The sequence below is a fragment of the Hyla sarda genome, chromosome 3, assembly GCF_029499605.1.
Source record: "Hyla sarda isolate aHylSar1 chromosome 3, aHylSar1.hap1, whole genome shotgun sequence".
In the NCBI taxonomy this organism is placed as follows: Eukaryota; Metazoa; Chordata; class Amphibia; order Anura; family Hylidae; genus Hyla; species Hyla sarda.
In genome coordinates, this window is record NC_079191.1 from 63,681,944 (window position 1) to 63,690,864 (window position 8,921).

The 8,921-nt window shown below is 42.5% G+C and overlaps 1 long non-coding RNA gene across 1 annotated transcript; it reads left to right on the forward strand.

Annotated features, from left to right (window-relative positions):
• Positions 1–2,480: 2,480 nt before the first annotated feature.
• LOC130360562 (uncharacterized) lies at positions 2,481–7,475 on the forward strand. Its single transcript, XR_008890710.1, has 3 exons — positions 2,481–2,916; positions 7,140–7,210; positions 7,332–7,475. It is a non-coding gene; the product is annotated as an uncharacterized LOC130360562 (long non-coding RNA).
• Positions 7,476–8,921: the final 1,446 nt, after the last annotated feature.

An 8,921-nucleotide genomic window follows, 5' to 3' on the forward strand; every position in this document is an offset into this window, starting at 1 on the left:
ATTATATTCAGGGGTACAGTATGTGGCAGATTTATATTCAGAGGGTACAGTATGTGTTGGTATTATATTCAGAATGTACAGTGTGTGGTAGTATTATATTCAGAGGGTACAGTGTATGGAAGGTTTATAATCAAAGAGTATAGTGTATAGTAGTATTATATTTAGAGGATACAGTGTCTGGCAGGTTTATAATAATAATTGTTTTCATATAGAGGATGAGAATGCGCTGACATAGTGAGGAGACGTCTGGGCGTCACATTCTGCAGAGAGAAGTTTTAGCTGGAACAAGTCTTGGCGGTATGTACCATCTGAATTAGATAAGGAAAGACTATAGAGAAGACGTCACCTGTAGTCACTGATATCATTGTACATTCTCCTCACTATAGAGAAGACGTCACCTGTAATCACTGATATCATTGTGTATTCTCCTCACTATAGAAAAGACGTCACCTGTAGTCACTGATATCATTGTGAATTCTCCTCACTATAGAGAAGACGTCACCTGTAGTGACTGATATCATTGTACATTCTCCTCACTATAGAGAAGACGTCACCTGTAGTCACTGATGTCATTGTGTATTCTCCTCACTATAGAGAAGACGTCACCTGTAGTCACTGATATCATTGTGAATTCTCCTCACTATAGAGAAGACGTCACCTGTATTCAGATATCATTGTGTATTCTCCTCACTATAGAGAAGATGTCACCTGTAGTCACTGATACCATTGTACATTCTCCTCTCTACATCAGAGCTGTAGTCACTTGTCAGTTCTACAGTTAGGTCAGTGAAACTACAACTCCCAGCATAACCTCACCACTGCTCAAAGGGGTACTCTACTGGAAAACATTTTTTTTAATCAGCTGGTGCTACAAAGTTAAACAGATTTGTAAATTACTTCTATTTAAAAATCTTAATCCTTCCAGTACTTATTAGCTGCTGTATAAGCGATTCACAGTAAGTTATTTTCCTTTTAATTTATTTTCTGTCTGACCACAGTGCTCTGTGCTGACACCTCTGTCCATGTCAAGAACTGTCCATAGTAGGAGCAAATCCCCATAGCAAACCTATCCTGCTCTGGACAGTTCCTGACATGGACAGAGGTGTCAGCAAATAGCACTGTGGTCAGACTGGAAAGAACTACACAACTTCCTGTGGAGCATACACCAGCTTATAAGTACTGTAAGTATTAAGATTTTAAATAGAAGTAATTTAAAAATCTGTTTAACTTTCTGGCACCAGTTGATATAAAAGTAAATGTTTTCCAGTGGAGTACCCCTCTAAGTAATTCTGGGAGCTGTATATTTCAATGGTGAAAACTTCTTTAACACTTTCCCATTCTGTGGCAACTGGTATATCTGATTATTATACTGGAATTTCTCACAATGCGCTACAACAGTGGTGTCTGTCACAACAGGCTAAAAACTTACTGGGGGGAGGGGGTAGGTATGGGGGTGACACCATTTTCTACCGCACCGGGTGACACCAACCCTAGCAACGCCACTGAGTGTACGCTTTGTCATTCAGTACATATACAAGCAGGAACGCCTGTTTTTGACAGGAGCCCCTGCTCCTTTACACTGGAAGAGAGGTAAGCAAGGATGCTCTATGCATTGCTGCACAGTGAATGTATATGTGGCTGAATCAGGATGGGACAGATGACTATTTAGCAGAGAATCCTCCTGAAACAAATTTTAGAAGGTTAATTTATCTCTAATTGTATGGAAGAAAAAAGCCGGCTACATGATGGAGAAGTCACTGCAAAGCTACAGACTAAAAGACAAAAGTTTTTGGAAAAACAGAGATTGCTCCCAATGGACTGAACAGTACCTTATATTTGTTTTATTTGATAAATGCTCAGTGTCTCAAGATTGTCTCAAATGTGAATGTTAGGAAGATCAAGATCATGACAACTGGTAAGATGGACCACTCCAGCATTGACACAGAGGAATTACACATTGTAAAAAGCTACAGCCTCTTAGGATCAGTGGAAAACAACATAAGGCCGAGAAATCCACTGATGTATTCCTCTAATGAAAGCAGTCACATGGAGTTGGATAAAATCCTCATGTCCCAATATGTTTGCTTCAGGGTGCGTCCCCACTTGGCTCATTCCTCGCTCACTATACACACAGGGCTTTCCGGCGGCAGCCCTATGCGTGTAGTGAGTTTTAGAGGCAGGGCCGCATGCCGTTGTGACTGTGACCTGCGGCTCCGCCTCCAAATATAGGGCTGCTGCCGGTGTGAGGTGGTTTTTTGCACCCCCGTAGATCCATGCGTCCGCTCCTCCCCCAGCTCTCCGAACATTTCCGAAGCTAGAAATGGGGGAGGGCAGAGCAAGGGGAGAGAGAAGGTCCACGCCCCCTCCCTCATCTCCCCTCTCTGAGCTCGGCTGCTCGGCTGGACGCAGATCTCTACGGCACGCCCCCTCCCTGAGGACATAGATCTCCACGGCAGGTCCCCTCCCTCCTCTCTCCTCCCTGAGGATGTAGAGCAGTGCTCCCAATGAGCTCTATGTGTAAAGGGGGACATACTGTACGGGCTAAAGGGGGACATACTGTACGGGCTAAAGGGGGACATACTGCACGGGTATAGGTGCTTTTATACTATGGAGCAGGAGAAAACGTCTCTGGAATCCCCGGACTACATAAAGTAAAATACAAGTCAGGGTTAGAAAAGATCAAGTCTAATATGACATTAGAAATTCAGATGACAAAGCTTCGACTTTCATATTGTGGACATATTACAAGAAAAGAAAGATCATTAGAGAAAGACATCATGCAAGGAAGACAAGGGAAAATGACAAGAAAGGAAAACCTGCCACGCGTCGGCTTGACACTGTACAAACCCTGGCAGATATGAAGTTATCAACAAGTCATCTTGCCTCGGATAAAACACCCTACAGGAAAGCTATCGAGTAGGTTGCTATAAATTGGTGATACCGGTAATTCTTATTTTTTGCTTATATAGTGCAGCATCGGCTATTATTAGAGAATAATGTAGAAATTCTTGTGTATGCTTTTTGCTTACTTGTTGTGGCTGATGTAGCATTTATGGAATAGGCTCTATTTTGGTTTGTAAATGCACAATGATGTGGGTTCTGTAATGCAGCCTATATTTGTCATAAATCCTCTGGCTTTAGGTGTGGTGCTTGATCACTACAGCTGGTCATTAACCCTTAAGGTATTTTCATTTTTGCACTTTCGTTTTTTCTGTAGTTGATCTGTAGTTTTTATCAGTGGCATTTTGTTTCGATGGGACTTTTTGATTGCTTTTTCACAATTTTGGACTTTGGTATTTTTATAAGTTTACACCATTGACCATGTGGTTTAATTAACGTTATTTTACTAGTTCAGACATTTACGCACATGGGCCATACCACATATGTTTATGTTTATTTTTGTTTACATTATTTACATTTTTTTTTATGGGAAAAGGGGGATGATTAAAACTTGTATTAGGGAATAGGTTAATTCACATTGTTACACTATTTTTTATTCCCCATAGAGGACTATAACATGCAATCCTTGGATTGCATACACTGTTTAATGCTATGCCGTGGCATAGCATTGATCAGTGTTATCGGTGCTCGATTGCTCCAGCCTGCTATGGCTGACTGGAGAATCAGAGCACCGATCGGACAGTGAGGAGGCAGGTAAGGATCCTCTCGCCGTCCTCTCAGCGGATCAGGACACTGCGGTTTGAGCTGCAGAGACAGTTATTTTTATTTTAGACGCCGCAATCAACTTTGATCGTGCTGTCTAAGGGGTTGATACTGGGCATTACCGCGATTGGTGATGTCCGGCATTAGACACACATCATTAACTCCTTAATGATCAAGCCCATTTTCACCTTAAGAACCAGGCCAATTTTATTTTTGCGTTTTAGTTTTTTCCTCCTCGCCATTTTTAAATCCATAACTCTTTTATATTCCCATCTACAGACCCATATGAGGGCTTGTTTTTTGAGTGACCAATTGTACTTTGCAATGAAACCCCTCATTTTACCATAAAATGTATGGCGAACCCCCCCCCACAACATTTTTAGGGAGGAAATTTAAATGAGAACCAAAATTTTACACATTTTTGAGGGTTTCGTTTTCACACTATACACTTTACGGTAAAAATGACATGTGTTCTTTATTCTGTGGGTCAATACGATTAAAATGATACCCATGGCTAGATACTTTTATATTTTTGTATCGCTTAAAAAAAATCTAAAACTTTTTGTACAAAATCAGTAATCTAAAATCGCCCTATTTTGACCACCTATAACTTTTTCATTTTTACGTATATAGGGCAGTATGAGGGCTCATTTTTTGTGCCGTCATCTGTACTTTTTTTAGATACCACATTTGCATATATAAAACTTTTAGATCATTTTTTATAAATTTTTTTAAAAATAAAATGTGACAAAAAAGCAGCATTTTTTTATTTTTTTTTATTTTTTACGTTTACGCCATTCACCGTACGGGATCATTAACATTATATTTTGATAGTTCGGACATTTACGCACGCAGTGATGCCAAATATGTTTATTAAAAAAAATTACGCTTTTTGGGGGTAAAATGGGAAAAACTGACAATTTTCATTTTCATTGGGGGAGGGGATTTTTCACTTTTTTCTTACTTTTTATTTGAACATTTTTCAACTTTTAAAAAAATACTTTTTATGTCCCCATAGGGGACTATCTATAGCAATCCTTTGATTGCTAATACTGTGCAGTGCTATGCATAGGACACAGCACTGCTCAGTATTATCGGTGATCTTCTGCTCTGGTCTGCTCGATCGCAGACCAGAGCAGAAGACCCCGGGAGACTGTGGTACTTTGATTGGATGATCGGATCGCCCGCAGCGCTGCCACGGCGATCCAATCATCCAGCATGGTGGCCGGAGGTCCCCTCACTTGGCTCCGGCCGCCATGCTGGATGATCGGATCGCCGCGGCAATGCTGCGGGCGATCCGATCATCCAATCAAAGTACCGCAATGCCGCAGATGCCGTGATCTGTATTGATCACGGCATCTGAGGGGTTAATGGCGGACATCCGCGCGATCGGGGATGTCGGCCATTACGGGCGGGTCCCCGGCTGCTTCTAGCCACCGGAACCTGCCGTGTATGACGCGAGCACCCTTCCAATGCTCGCGGGCATACACAGGACGTAAATGTACGTCCTGGTGCGGGAAGTCCCGCCAAACCAGGACGTACATTTAGGTCCGTGGTCGTTGAGGGGTTAAAGGGGAGCAGATGCATGGTGTACATGGAATCCCTATATTCTTAAAGGGGTACTCCGTTGGAAACATCTTATCCCCTATCCAAAGATGTTAGATCATGGGGATCCCGCCATTGAGGACCCCCGCGATCTCCAGGCCGGCAGTGGCGGCATCTGGAACATGGAAGCTTGCAGCTTCCGCGTCCATGACGTTGCACCAAGCCCCCTCCATTCATGTCTATGGGAGGGGGTGTGACTGCTAATATATAGCTGTCATGCCTTGTATAATAGAAGGAATGGAAGGGGCGGGGCAGCCTGCATTGCCAGTCATCAGGCATGGAGCGGAGTTCACTCCGTGCACTGAATGACGGGGTGCTGCAGCGGAGATCGCGGGGGTCCTCAGCGGCGGGATCTAACTGCGATCTAACATCTTATCCCCTATTCTTTGGATAGGGGATAGGATGTTTCCAATGGAGTACCCCTTTCAGGGGTTAAGCTACTAGTGCTGAAGGTTACACAGATGAACTGATTAGACCAGTGTGCTGGAGGCACAGGTTGGGAAACATTGCATTAGACTTGCAAGATTTCTTATAGAGAAATATTGCCATTAGATGAAAGTGATTTGCCCTATAATCACAAATGGTTTGTGAATAATTAGTTCACACGTAGAATTTTTACTGCATTTAAAAAAAAAAGTGTATTTTGGCTATTTTTGCTGAAATTTTCCCAAACCATGGTAAATATAACATTTTTACTATGTCACCATTTTTGCAGCAAAATTGGGAAAATCACAGCAAAACCACAGAAAAACTGCAATATGTGAACAGAGCCTCAGGAGAGGTATATCACTACTATATATCCTGATCACAAAGAGATAGCAGATAGAGCTAGGAAAGGAGGGATCTGAGAGCTAGTAGGGGATTATGTCATCCTGTAGTTCACAGAAAGTCAGAACCCAGGACTTGATATCCTGTGACTCTCATTAAGGGTCTATTCCAACGTACAGTATTCTGCGCAGATTTGATGCGCAGAATTTGAAGCTGTGTTCATTCAGTTTACATTGGAATCTGCAGCATAAAATCCTGCGCATAAAATCTGCGCAGAATACTGTACATGTGAATAGACCCTAAAGGAGTACCCCAGGATAAGAAAACTTATCCCTATCCTAAGGATAGGGGACAAGTTTCCGATTGCAGGGGGTCGAACCGCTGGACCCCCCCACCCGTGATCTCCCATACGGGGCCCCGGTAGTCAGCAGCAAGGGGGCGTGCCCGACCACCGCATGACGTGGCAGCCGACACGCCCTCTCAATACATATCTATGGGAGAGACGGAGGCTGCCGAATGCAGCGCTCCGGCTCTCCCATAGAGATGTATTGAGAGGGCGCGTTGGCCGCCACGTCATGTGATGGTCGAAGCGCGCTATTTTAGCAAAGAGCCAAGGGCCACGTACAGGAGATCGCAGGGGGCCCCAGCGGTCGGACCCCCCGTGATCTGAAACGCATCCCCCTATCCTTACGGGGCTGTGACGTCACAAGCCCCCGACGCCGGCTCTAGCATTCAGAACAGTTTGTTCCAAACGCTGAGCAGCGGAGCTGTGCTGGAATTAAACTAATGGTGCTGTATGACTAATAATTGTGTGCATGACATGTGCAAAAAACTAAACCCGGAGTGCCTCTTTAAATGTTCCAGTAAGCCACTGGAAATGCACACAGATGTAGCAATGTAGCAATTCACTAGTCTTTACTAAACTGCTGTTAATTTCATGGGTTCTTACTCTTTGCTCATAATCTGAAATTGTTTCATTTATGTCCCATCAAACATTGAAAAATGATTCCTTTTATTCCTTTGTCCTTTTCTGAATGTATTCATAATATTGCCTCTATGCAAATTTACATGTAAATGATTTCTGTGCATTTCTTAATTCTTAGTAGAATGTGCCATGGAAACAGTTTTGAGGAGTTTATTATGTGACTTACAAGCTGGACCCTATACAGTAAAGGTAACAAATTATTAAATTATTATTTTCTTGAGTATTGGGAATTTGGGAACACTGCAGAATTAGGGAAGATTGCCCAAAATATACTAATGCATTTTTTGTTTTTACTTTTTTATCATTTCAGATCTGTGTATGCTGTGGACTACAGATTTGAGGACTACGTCAATGACCAGTGTTTTTTGTTTGCTTGTTTTTTTATAAAATGGTTAACAAAGACTGTTGGGGAGCCTTTTTCATTATATTTTATTTAATGATGCATTAAAAAATGCTGGAGCTTGGCGTTAGCCCTCAACAGCTCATCCACATTTTTATTCCGGTATCAACCACCACAGGGGTACAGAAAAAGCTTGGTATTGTAAAGTCTGAGGTGTTAAAAATGGCCCTCAGGGCTTGGGCAGTAGCAGGCTGGAGTAATTTAGGCTGAGGAGTGCCCGAAAAATTACCCTTGCCTACCTTGGTAGGGTCAGGCTGATGTTGCTTGTTTTGTAAATTGCTAATTATGAAAATAGGGGGGACTCATGTTTTTATTTAACAAAATAAATAAATACATTTTTAAAAAGAATGGGGGGGGGGTATTTTCATAATAGCTGGTTACTGTTTGTCCCCAAAAGAGTTAAGTAATGATGTGCAGCATCGCTACTTAACTCTTTCCTTACTAGGCAGGATGGGTGGTCTGAGAGGGAACGGTTAACCAATGATATATAGAGATCATTGGCTTCCTGTATGTTCTTAAAAGAGCTATGCAGTGATGCACAACTCTTAACTCTTTCCTTTGCTAGGCAGGAAGTATACAATGCATCCCTCCTGCCCAGCCCGAGCTGTCCCCGTGGCACAGTCCAGCCCCACTAGGAGCAGCGACTGTGGTCAGTAAAGTGAAGGGAGTCCGGAATTCGGTACTGTATACTGCTGTGAAGGTAATGTATACCCTGAAGGCACTGAAAACTGCAAAAGGGTAAAAAAAAAGGCATTTCCACAGAAATGTAAAAAAAAATACGTCACCAAAAAAAAAAAAAAAGTGTGGAAAAGCAGTGGCAGAAAAGCTAAGTATAAAACTAGCCTTAAAAAGTAATCTACTTTTTACAATCCCTTTTTTAAGAGTTGTCCCTTGACAATAAGCAGATCATAATGTTTCCTGCTTCTTAGATCCCTGAGATCAGTTATAACATTGCTGTAAGTATTTACCTTTCCACCACAGAGGAAATAAGGCATTGAAATCAATGAAATCAAGTTTCTCACTGTGGATAGGCCCCCAGTGAGCAGTTTCCCTCAGTAGGTAGGTTCACCCTGTAGATAGGCCTCCTGTAGGTAGGTTCAGCCTGTACATAGCCCCCCAGTAGGTAGTTTCCCCATCACAGGTAGGTTTTCCAAGATTTGAATTTTGTTTTAAAATAATACTCACCTCAGCTCCCGGCTCCCCCGGAGTCACTGGCCATCTTCTATCTACATGTCTGTAGTCAGATCATACTTGCATAAACTAAACGTCTTAAAATGTCTTTACCTTCCTACGTGTGCGCATCCTGAAGAGAGGCCTCCAGTCCGTCACTGGCTGGAGGCAGAAAGCTGCTTGCGGACTAGAAGATAAGAACCTCTTGTAACTGCAAGCATATCTTTATGACGTGCTTACAGTTAATAATGGAGCTCCATAGTGTTCAACTGTAATGGATATCCACCATCGTGTTCAATTGTATGGATATCCACCATCGTGTTCAACTGT